This window comes from Heterocephalus glaber, unplaced genomic scaffold (assembly GCF_053883595.1).
Source record: "Heterocephalus glaber isolate CG9 unplaced genomic scaffold, H.glaber_assembly_v1.0 deba00001523, whole genome shotgun sequence".
Lineage (NCBI taxonomy): Eukaryota > Metazoa > Chordata > Mammalia > Rodentia > Bathyergidae > Heterocephalus > Heterocephalus glaber.
Window position 1 is genome coordinate 17,493,822 of NW_028258327.1, and position 12,837 is coordinate 17,506,658.

Consider the following 12,837-nt stretch of genomic DNA (forward strand, 5'->3'; position numbering starts at 1 on the left):
TTTCCCCTGGGTTGGGAAATATATTGTTCCCGTTCAAAGTTTGTCATCATAGTATTATCCCTCCCTCATACACTTAAATGTGACTTGATTTACAAAACACATGTGACAGGAGGCACACTTCCAATAAGTATCCCAAATCATCAAATTCAGAATTTTGGGGGTGTATTTTGAAGATGGGGTTATATTGTGTTACCTTTCAAATAGCCAGTTGCCTCTCTGCCAAGGACAAGGGCAATTTATTCCATGTTAATAGAAAAATGTAGAAGAGTTTAGGCAGACAATTGCATACCTGGGTGAGTATGTGAACACACATACAAATATACACATATGCCTGGGAATAGATACACATTTTGTATTTTCTGAATTTTCATTGTAGGAATTTCAAACACTTTTTCTTTTGTTTTCTTGAATCAAGATGAGAGTGAAAATTATATAATACTGTCCAGGAAACATTTGAGTTGCTGGGCATTTTAAATCTGTGGAAACAGCACTGTGATTTAGAAGATTTTACTTGAATATAGTAATAATCATTGCTAATAAAGCAATTGTCAAGAAATTATGTAGTGAAGGAGCATAGCCATTGCCCGAACATTAATACAACCAAAATCCCTGGAGATAGATTTTTAAATGTGTGTGTTTAAAATAAAACTCACAAGATCAGAAAAATAAGAGGAAAAGTAGTGGGTGATAGAAGAGTTCTATAATGAAATTAATCCAGAGCTGTCTTCTGAAGCTGCCCAACGAACAACTGGGCTGGTATTAGGGCTGACAGAGTTGTGAGTGATATAATTATCTCTTATTACTCCACCCTCACAAACTCTAACATCTCTGTCAAGCACTATTCTGCACAGCATTCTGGGAAGGAAAGTATTGGTTTATGAAGCATCTCCATGAAGTGAAAGAAAAGGCTTGGATGGAACGCTCCTTATGCTCACTCCTTTATGCTTTGAAATCTGTGTATCTCCACATTTACACATCAGGCTTTCCTGTAGGATGACCTGTGCTCTCGGTCAGTTTCACACCTACAGGTCAGGGTTGAAAGAAAGTTTCTGTGACTAGTGAATCAGGGCTTCACTTTCTGACTGGATATAACAGGGCCTGGCTGTATCACCTCTGTGCCCTTGGAGAGAGGACTCAGTCACCAAGAGCCTAGGACAGTGATGGTGCGAACCTTTTAGAAGTTTCAGTGATAAACAGCCTGCTGCAGCACACATGCCATAGGTTCACCACCAGTAGCCTAGGGTGTCTCTGTTAAACTGAGTACTGACAGGGAGTATATGAAAAACATCTTCACTTTCTGCCTGGTTTTATTGTGAACCTTAAACTTTTCTTAAAATTAGTTTATTAATTTAAAAATACTGAGGGCCAGGGATTTAGCTCAGTGGTTCTGCCACCTGCCCTGCAAGCACAAGGACCCGAGTTCGATCTCTGGTACCAAAAAATAAAAATAAAAATACTGAATATCAAGCATTATGGTGATCCCTCAAAAAATTGACCAGAATTACCATGTGACCCAACAATTCCACTTTTTGTTATATATTCAAGTGAAAGTATGGATTTGTGTTTTTGTGTCCATGTTCATAGCAACATTATTCTCTGTAGCCAGAAGGTGGGAGCACCCAAGTGTGTGTCATCAGATCAACAGATAAACAAAATGTGACATATACATACATTAGAATATTATTAAAACTTTAAAAGATATAAAATTTAGACACGTTACCATAAATGGGGGTGGATCTTAAAAACGCTAAATGAAATAAACCAGATGCAAATGGATGAACATTAAGTGATTCCATTTATATGAGATACTGTACTAAGAGTTGTCAAATTGATAGAGTTAGACTGTAGAATGATAGTTGCTAGAGGGAGTGTGGATTGGGAAGTTGTTTAATGGATATAAAGTTTGAATTTGGAAAGACGAAAAAGTTTGGGAGATGGATAGTAGTGATGACTGCACAACAATGTGAATGTTCTTAATGCCACCAAACACTATATTCAAAAATTACTACAATGATAAATTTTCTGTTTTCACATTTTACCACAGTTGTTCAAATCCTGGATACCAGGGCTTACCCATCTTCCAGAAATGCTGTGCAGAATAACTAACTAGTGCTGGACAGCAGTGTTTAACATCTTCAGTCTCTACCAAAATAGTATTTACACATAAAGGAAGCCTCCTTCGCTGGGACAAAGGGAAGCATGTAGCCACCTGTACTCCTGTCATGAGGCTGCTCTGGTTCTTAAAATTACGTGCTTATAGTAAGCCCATGCACAGAGAGTTGTGTGAACAATGTTATGGAGCTATGTGCCTGACTGTGGTTGTGATAGGTCTTGCTCAGTGGAGGTGGACATGCAGGGAGGAACTAGGGAATGCAGGTTTGTCAGTGTCCAGAGCAGTGGAAAAGGAAAGATTTGAGAGGAAACTCATAGCAGCTGGTTCTCCTGCTATAGGGCCTCTCATTATTATAATTCCTCTTTACATTCTCCAAGTGCTACCTAAGGTATCCTTCATCTGTACTGCTGAGTGAAACAGGTATTATTTTTACCCATAAGTCACAGAATGAGTCAGTGAGTGACCTGCATTACTGTGGGTAACATGTAGGATGAAATCCACTGGGTTAGTCCACTGGGCCCTAGTTTTCTGTGTTTAAAAAGCTGCATTGAAGAGCAACCAGCTGATTCTCATCAGGTCTAGCAGACATGTTTCTTTCAGATCTCCTTCACTACCTTCAGGCCTTCTTCCTGTGGCTGACCAGGGATGGAGTTCCTGAAGAGTACTACATAGGGACCTATTTTTAAAGCTCCAAAAGCACTTTCTTCAATGATGCCCCTTTGTATTACTTTTTTTTAAATGGATGCACAGTAAAGCGATACTCTTTAAGTGAAATAAATAGGACACACATGTGTAAATACCAAATAGTTTCTCTATCGTGAGAAACAGAAAGTGTAAATAAGGACTAAAAGGTATAATAGATAATGTGAAATAGGAAGAAAAGGGGCGAAGGGGAAGGGGAAGTGGGAGGGGTAGGGGAAAAGAAAGAAGGGAATGGAATTAATATGAGAAAATGAAAAAATGGAAACAAAGTCTTTGTAAATAGGGATGGAGGGGTTGGAGGGCGGGCAGGGAAAGGGGGAAAAAATAAGAACCGAGAGAGTATATAAAGGTGTAAATTTCCAATGATGAATGTCATTATATTGTATACCTAAAATGTACCAATGAAATTAATTAAAAATAAAAATATAAAAATAATGCCCCTTTGTTCTTAAGATACTAAGATTATGTATGTGTGCATACACATACACACATACTCATGCATATGTAAATTTGGCTTAAGGAAATAGTACAAAGCAAAAAGGGGGTAAAATGAAGTCATCAAAATTAAACAGTAGGGCCGGGGATTTAGCTCAGTGGCACCATTCCTGCCTTGCAGGCACTAGGTCCTGAGTTTGATCCCTGGTACTGGAAAAAAGAAAAAAACAAATTAAACAACAATATGTATAAATCAGTCTCCTCATTCTTGTACCAGACTTTCCAGTCCTGCTTAGAAACAAACTATGCTTTTCAATTAGGTGTGGACAGTAGGACAAAGCAGCAAAGGTTTCTGAGTCAGTTATTATAATATCACAAAAAACTGGACATAAAGAATTTTTTGTTGTGTTTTATTTTTGGTTTTTTGTTGTTGTTTTTGAGACACAGTGCTGGAATTACAGCCATCACCACATCCAGGTTTAAAGCGTTTTTAGAGAAGAAAAGCCAGGTCATTAAGTGTAAGAAAGAAAAAAATCAAGGACATACACTCATCTCTGGTGTCCACATGGACCTACTACACCCTGAGCTTGCACTGAAATGGCACAGATAAGGTATCTAATCAAAATGAATACAGCCCTGTGAGTTCAGATGACACATTGATGACAAACTCCCCCCAGTGAAGACCAGTGAACCAGTTGACAGCCAGACAAAATGACATGAGGTAGAGAAATGCTGTAACAACAAACCTTTGGGGACCCTCCTTCTTGGCTTTTTTTTAAACAGGGTCTCACTAAATCACTGAGTTGCTCAGGCTGGGCCCTGGGCTCTAATTTGCAGTCCTCGGATCTCAGCCTCCCAGAGTTCATGTGCCACCATGCCTGGTTTGTTGGCCCTCCTTTTCTTATGACTCTGATGTGTGTGGTTCCAAACCTTGAATTCATGTTTACTGATGGTTTAGCTACCTGGAACCCAACTAACCAGAACCTGAATTAATTAACCTTCACACTTCCCCAGCCTTTCCCATCCACCCCACCCTACTGCACACACCCCACTTCCCTTTTTCAGAGATAAAGGCTCAGAAAACAAGATAGCTTTGGTTTCTAGTGAAGAGAGGAGAAATATACCCTGGAGGATATTTGTAGATGATGACACTGACCTGCTGAATCATAGAGAATGGTTAAATACTTTTTAACTAGGAAAAGAAACAGCTTGGGAAAGACCTTCAACAAAAAGCATTTTCTAGCTGTCAGCCAGAAATTTGAAACAAAAACAACTGTCTTTATCCTCAAATAGTCTAGTTAAGATTTTATTGTACCTATTTTCATGCCTGCATAATAACCTAAAAATGTTGAATGAGGATAGAAAAATAAAACATTTTTATTCTTTTTGAGAAACTATGCAAGTTTTGCCTTTACTGCCTTTCCAGTGCTAGAGTTTAAAACTTAGATCATTTGTATATGTTTTCAAAGTAATTTACAAGTTATGATATAACTGGTTTTAAGAGCATAATAAAATAATACCTGTGTATTAATTTCTGTAGTAATTGGGGAACCATTGACATCATTTTAAGGCTAATTCTGTTGGGGTTTTTTAAAGAATGTTTGATATGATTATTTGTAACAGATTCAGTTTTGCAATTATGCTCTGCTCGTGGCATCATCAAAATTCATTTTCATTCTTCACATTCATACTAATAGTATAGGGAAGGGTGATGTTACTGGCATAATGATATATGTAGATATACAAATTGGAAATTTCAGATGATATTTCTTCCCTGTGAGTCTCTAAATAATATAAAACTATGTTGTATTGTGAAGCTGTATACCAAGTGATGTAAGTTGTAGCAAAAATGGTGTATTAGTTCATTCTGATCATTTCCAATCTGTTAGGTTTTGTAAGAAATCATTTGTATGCTCTTATTTGGATCTACCTGCACTAGTGAAATGATGCCTGCCTCTCTCTCTCTCTCTCTCTGTCTCTCTCTGTTTCTCTCTGTCTCTCTCTGTCTCTCTCTGTCTCTCCCTGTCTCTCCTCTCTCCCTCTGCTGCTTTCTTCTCTCTCTTCCCCTCTCTCTTCTTCTCCCCTCACCCCTCTCTCCCTGTCTCTCTGAGCCCTGATTTAACAGACAGGATATACCATGTCCTTCAAGGACACTTCAATAAACTGATCATTGAGATGGCCTGGTGCCTACAGCTTTGTTCCAGCCAGAAAGTACAGAGACCAGGTATTGTGATAAAGAAAAGCACTTATGCTGTTCTGCTCAAGAATGGTTTTTGCAAAGCTTTGCAGAATAGCAAGATTTTTAGAATTCTTGTAGTGCTTACATAGAAATTACAGTTTACTGTTTATATAGATTTTTTCATATTCCATGCCTTGTCACCATGCCAGATTATTATACTGGGTCCTATGTTTTAAAAGTTCTTAATTTCTAGAAAAAGTCAGAATCAGCTAATAGTTGCTCCCTTTTATCAAAACAGAAGTCAAAAAAATGATACAGTCATGGATCGCTTAATGACATAGATATGTTCTGAGAAATGTGTTGTTAGCCAATTTTGTCATTGTGTGAACACCATAGAATGCACTTACACAAATGGTTATGGTATACTAAGTAATATCTTATGGGACTACCTTATATTTGCTGTCCATTGTTGACTAAAATATGAATAGGTAGTACATGACTGCATATATTTACGTTACATAACTTCTACAACAGAAAAGAATAAAAATAGAGTAAGTTACTTATAATCTGGTTACCCAGATACAGCTCACCTATTCACTCATACTTTGTATATTTTTCCAGGCACTTTTCAGCTAACCAACTAATTATAGATTTATAAGAGGTACTCTGTACTCTGCAATAATTGTATGCCACAAGTTGATGGCACTTAGGAATAATGTTTAATGTCATTTTATAGAACAATGATCTCCTTGTTGCTTATGTTTTTACTTCACATTATATTAATCAGTCCTTTAAGAAGAGTTACTGTAGAAGAACTGGAGAAACAACTTTCACAATAGCATCCCAAAAAAATTAAATACCTAGGAATCAATCTAATGAAAGAAATAAAAGACCTCTACTCTGAAAACTATAGCACTCTGAAAAAAAGAGATCGAAGAGGATATCAGAAAATGGAAAGTCATCCCTTGCTCCTGGGTAGGAAGAACCAATATAGTGAAGATGGTCTTACTTCCAAGACTGCTATATAGATTGAATGCAATCCCACTTAAAATTCCAAAAGCATATTTCAAAGAGCTAGAGAAAACAATTCAGAAATTCATTTGGAACCAGAAGAGACCTAGAATAGAAAAAAGAATTCTAGGCAACAAAGACAAGGTAGGGAGTATCACAATCTCCAATTTGAAACTATATTACAAAGCTACTCTGATAAAAACAGTATGGTACTGGCAAAGAAACAGACCCAAGGATTGATGGAACAGATTAAAAGATGCAGAAATAACTCCAGACACACTCAGCCACCTCATTTTTTTTTTGCCACCTCATCTTTGACAAAGGAGCCAAACACCCTCACTGGAGGAAAGATAGCCTCTTTAAGAAATGGTGCTGGAAAAATTGGGTTTCAATTTGCCAAAGATTAAAACTAGACCTATATCTCTCACCATGCAGTAAACTAAAATCAAAATGGATTAAAGATGTAAATATTAAAACAGAAACACTAAACCGGCTGGAAGAGAGATTTGGTAGAACTCTTGAAGACATTGACATAGAAAAAGACCTTATGAACAAAATGTCAGTTGCATGGGAACTAGCACAAAGAATCAAAAAGTGGGATCTCATCTTATTTAAAAAGCTTCTGTACAGCAAGAGGAGCCACCAATAGCATGAAGAAACAACCCACAATGTGGGAAAAAAAATTTTACCAGCTGTTCCACAAAGGACTACTATCTAGAATATATAAAGAACTTTAAAAAAAATCAGACCTCCCAAATTTAAAGACCCAATCCAAAAATGGGCATCTGAAATGAACAGACATTTCTCTGACAAAGAAGTAGAAACAGCAGATAAACATATGAAAATATGTTCAGCATCATTGGTCGTTCAAGAGATGCAAATGAAAACAACACTGAGATTTCATGTCACTCCAGAAAGAATAGCTGCTATCAAGAAGTCAACCAATGGGCCGGGGATTTAGCTCAGTGGTTCTGCTGCCTGCCTCACAAGCACAAGGACCTGAGTTTGATCCCCAGCACCAAAAATAAATAAATAAATAAACAAATAACAAATGCTGGTGGGGCTGTGGGGAAAAGAAGCCCTTCTTATCTGTTGGTGGGAGTGTAGACTGGTGCAACCACTGTGAAAATCAGTATGGAAATAAGTCAAAGAACTAGGACTAGAGGTCCCATTTGACCCAGCTATTCCCCTGCTGGGTATCTTCCTGCAAGAATTAAAATCATCATACCACAGCAATATATGCACACCCATGTTTATGGCAGCACAATTTGTAATAGCTAAATCTTGGAAACAGCCCAAATGCCCATCAATCAGTGACTGAATAAAGAAGATGTGGGGTTTTTTAATAAATGGAGTACTACTCAGCCATAAAAAAGATAGGCTAGAGACATTTGTAGCTAGATGGATGCACATTGAGGCCATACTCTTAAGTGAAATAAATAGGGCACACATGTGTAAATACCAAATAGTTTCTCTGGTGTGAGAAACTAAAAGTATAAATGAGGACCAAACTGTGTAATAGATAATGTGAAATAGGAAGAAAAAGTCCAAAAGGGAAGGGAGAGAGGGAGGGGAAAGGAAAGAAGGGAAAGGAATAAATATGAGAAAAGGAAAAAATGGAAACAAAGTCTCTGTAAATAGGGAGGGACAGAGAGGTCAAAGGGAGGGCTGGGGAATAGAGAAAAAATAAGAACCAAGATATATCATGTACAGGTACAAATTCTCAATGATGAATTGTCACCGTATTGTATACCTAAAATGTACCAATAAACTTAATGAATTAAAAGAGATACTGTACCTGTGTGGACCCACAAGTATCTTTATCAGGTAGAATTTTTTATCAACCAGTGTTTGTATTTCTACATCTCCCAATATAAAATGTATTGAGTGGCCCTGCAAGACTTTTTTTTATTGATACATTCCTGCACTTCATTATGATTACATTGGTACATGTATATGATATTCACTCAATCCCTTTTCTCTTAACCTCCTCCCCTCTCCCCATCTGTCTGTACCTCTTGGACCCCTTCATGGATGGATGGATGGATAGACAGACAGAGACATCATTAAAGTGATACACACTTTACTTAATATGATGTCTTTGACTCTTTCAGGAAAAATACCTCATAGGGAATACAGTAGCTGCATCAAATGGAATTTCTAGAGATTTACAGAAATCTCTATACTACCATGGTGGTTGTACCAGTCTACAGTCCCACCAACAATGAAGAAAGGTTCCCTCCCCAACCCCTGCAGCCTCTCCACCATTTGTTATTATTTGATTTCTTAAATCTAGCCATTCTTCTGGAGTAAGATGAAATCTCATTGTTGTTTAAATTTGAATTTTTCAAATGACCAGCAATGTTGGAAATTTTTTCATGTATTTATTGGCCATTTGTATTTTTTCATCTGAAAAGTGTCTATTCATTTCACTTGCCCATATTTTAATTGGGTCTCTAAATTTGGGGGACCTAATTTTTTTTGAATTCTTTATATATTCTTTATATATATTCTATTTTATATATTTTAATCCTTTGTCAGATGAGTAGCTGGCAAAAAATTTTTTTCCATTCTGTTGTTTGTCTTTTTATTTTGTTAGTGTTTTCCTTTTTTAACTTGATATCCAGTTTGTTGATTTGGTATTATTTCCTGTACAGCCAGGGTTCTGTACATAAAGTCTTTGCCTACACTTATGTCTTCAAGAGTTTTACCTATATGGTCTTGCTGCAGATTGTTTCTGTTTTAATATTTAGATCTTTGATCCATTTTTATTTTAGTTTAGTATATGGTGAGAGATATGGGTCTAGAGTCAATCTTCAGCATGTGCTGTGGATAGCTACTTTTCTCAGCACCATTTGTTAGAGGCTGTCTTTCCAGGTAGCTGAGTGTGTGTGGAGTTGTTTTTGCATCCTCTATCCTGTTCCACTGATCTACAAGTCCGTTGTGTTGTTTGGTTTAGTTTTGTTTTTGCCAATACCACGCTGTTTTTAATCACTGAGGCTTTGTAATAAAACTTGAAGTCCAGAATTGTGATGCCTCCTGCCTTTTCCTTTTTGGCCAAAATTGCCTTGCAAGATTTTTTATAAGCCTCTGGAATCATAAAAGGAAGATCACTTACACACATATGGTTTTAATATTGTGTTCTGCTTATTTAAAAATTAGTAATCAATGTGCTATAACCCTATTTAGAAGAAACAAGGAAGGTTAATTCAGCCAGATTTCTGCATCTCCATCCACAATCCAAATATAGATTCCAATAAAATTCCAATTTTATAATTGAATGTAACAGAGTTTCATTCAAATATCTGCCTTCTTGTGCTCAGACCTAGAGAATTTTTCTTCAACTTTACTTCCTTGTCCTCCTTCAGAGAAGCACCTCTTCAGTTTGCTCTGGTTTGACTTTTGGCACTGAGGATCAGGCTGGAATCTCTGTTCTCTGTAGCGAGCACTAGGCTTTTGGGTTGAGATGAATCCTTACCATTAGCTAAGCTTAGGAAGGGCTTTGAGCACTGAAAGAAATCCCAGCTCAAATTTGTGGGATTGTTAAAAATTCGTCTCATAGAGGCTGGGGATTTAGTTCAGTGGTTCCGCCACCTGCCTTGCAAGCACAAGGACCCGAGTTTGATTCCCGGTAACAAAAAAAAAAAGAAATTCGTCTGAGAAGTATCATCTACAAACTTTATGTCAATGAAATAGAAACTATTTAGTAAGCATCTACAAGAAAAGATTTCGGTTAAAATAGCCCATATTTGGCCAACCCCAGTACCAGGACACCAAGTTCCTTAAAAGCAGAGACTCCTGTCTTCATCCGTTCAGATCCTTTTTGTCCTGGATATAACAGGGACTCCATATGCACTGATTTGAATTAATACCTTGTGTTCTTCAGTGACAGATGAATGAATGTGCACAGGTAATTCCATCTTGCCTTTTTCTCACAGTGGTGAAAGGGTGCTTTGATAAAGATCTGAAATTGTTTTCACTGCCCAGGTTGGGTACAGGTGGAGGGAAGTGGTATACAGTACTTTGATCCTCTCTTGGAGAAGGAGATGCTAATGTGGATAATGAGAATTTGGTTCTTCGGCTTTGGTTTCAGTTTGACCACCTTATTTCACTGAGTCACAAAGCTCATGGTTCGGTGATGAACACATCATTTAAGCCTGAGATTGCCCCCTCAGACTATTTACGACATTGTATCTGAATTTCCCATTGAATTAACAGCATTTGTTGTATAATTTCAAGAACACACTAAAAGTTAATTGGCTTTGCAGTTGACATTGAGATTAACTTTCTCTAACCTAAACCAGTGAAAAGTAAAATGCTCCTCACCACATAAGAGTTTTGCTTTCGCTGTGTTTAGACCCCTCCCACTTTGTCACAGCACAGTCATTTGGAGTCTGATTTGGGGGCGGTGTGGTTGTTTCTCAGTGGTGTATGACCCACTTTTTCGTAATACTTAATTGCCTGTGTTTTTACAACATAAGCCAGAAGTTCTGACAATAGTGGACTAAAACCTAAGAAAGATTTTCTGAGGCATCACCTCAGTGCTGTTCTGCGCTGTGCATTGTTGAAAGAAGGTGTTAGTGCTACAGGATGTGTGTGAAGTACTGGAGGATGACAGGACATTTCCTCTAGTTTCTGGATAATGAGCAAGCAACACAGGTAAAGTTTCTTTTCTCAGAGTTGGCTCCTTTTCTGTCTTCATTATTTTCTTGAAGTAGACTTTTAACTATTAATCACTAACTGCTTATGTTTGCTGCTGTGCCTTTTGATTCGTACTCTTGAGACCTTGCTTGATAACATTCATTAAAAATTTGAAGAGATAGTAATCAAAAGAAGACTCATCTCCATCTTCTTTGTGCCCCTGGCAGACATTCTCTTCATCAATGTTTATTCGCTTATTTGCTGTCAAGGTGTTGTCTCTAGACATCAAGTGCTTCACTCTGCAGTGATATCCATGTGTGAGTTAATGCTTGATAAGTGTCAGGCTGCAGGGTGTTAAGTGTGTTTAAGGCAGACAGAAGGAAAGGAAGGGATAAGTGGATGCTGTGCCTTGGTAAGTTCGGTCCACTGCAGACTAAAAGCAGATATAAGGCAAGTGCTATTAGCTTAAGTTTAGCAAAATCATTCCTGACAGCCTGCTCTGTTTTAAAAATGTTTATGTTTATGATATGACTTTTGTTGACTGGAAAACCTTTTAAAGCATCATTATTGTTTCAAAATAAAAAGATGTAGATATCACCTTCCTGAATACACAGAAGAGTTTTGGGGTACAATTTCTTGCTCCTGAAGGTTGACTGGCATGTAGTTCATGGGGGTTTGTCTCTACATTAAATTACATACCCACTTAGAGTCTTTGAACTTGCCCAGAGATAATAAGTCAACCTTGTTTTCCCTGAAAGTCCAGAGACAGAAAAAGAATGAAAGTACAGGCACCAACTGGAAAAAATGTCACACATTTTAGCCACTTTGCATCCCTTGTTAGGACAAACCCTGGGTTGGGTTTTTTACATTTGTAAAATTGTGCGGTAGGTGGAGCAGTGTGGGTGGCCCAGAAAAAGTAATGGTTAGAATAACATTTTCCATTTATTGCCCTTTGTACATGGCTAAAAATAAGATTCATACAAATCAGAATATGTAGTGCAAGCAAAATCACTCTGTTAATTCTGATGACTGGTTTGCCCACATCTTTGCATCTGTCTGGTAAGTGATATATTGGGTAATAAATGTGTGTCTGTTTAAATAGCAAAAGGCAGCTAGGGCTTTGCACTATTTGTCTGCATGTGATAGTTTATCAGCATTTTCCTCTTGTGAAGGAAGAAAGATACAACTCATACATATACAAATTGTGTCAATCAACAGATGAAAGGAGTAATGGAACCCTTGAATCTTTTTTTTTTTTTTTTTTTTTTTGTTGTTGGAAATGCAGTCTTACAACATCCATCTTCTTGGCCCATTGTTAGAAGGTTGTTTATTGTGAGCTCATAAAACAGTGAGGAAATGGTCTCTTACTAGAGTTGCTGTAAATGGAAAATGGGAGGGAGAGAACTCAGGGTTCCAGGGAACAAGGAAGAGCCCATGAGTGCCCTGTAGGACCCTCCATCGACACAAATGTTGGAAGAGCAATTAACCGAGTAAAAATTCCCCTTCGTCTGGCTTCTGAGTCTACTGCACCCACAGCGAGTGATAACATGTTAGTTTGTGGCTAGAAGAAACACCAAACAGGGATGGCATCAGCATTTATAGGGAAATTTGTACTTTCGTGATCCCAGAGATGGTGCTGTCCCGTTCCACTGACTTAGTGCCTGTGGCATTTCCAAAGAATGAAAATGTGTACAAGTGTTTTAAGCCTTTTGGTTTGATGTAATTGGTGAAATAGATGAGTCAAGAGGGCAATCAT

At 37.6% G+C, this 12,837-nt stretch overlaps 1 protein-coding gene across 8 annotated transcripts in view; it reads left to right on the plus strand.

Moving 5' to 3' along the window:
- The window catches only part of Bach2 (BACH transcriptional regulator 2), a 375,843-nt gene that overhangs the window by 215,749 nt on the left and 147,257 nt on the right, over positions 1-12,837 (plus strand). The window lies entirely within an intron of this gene.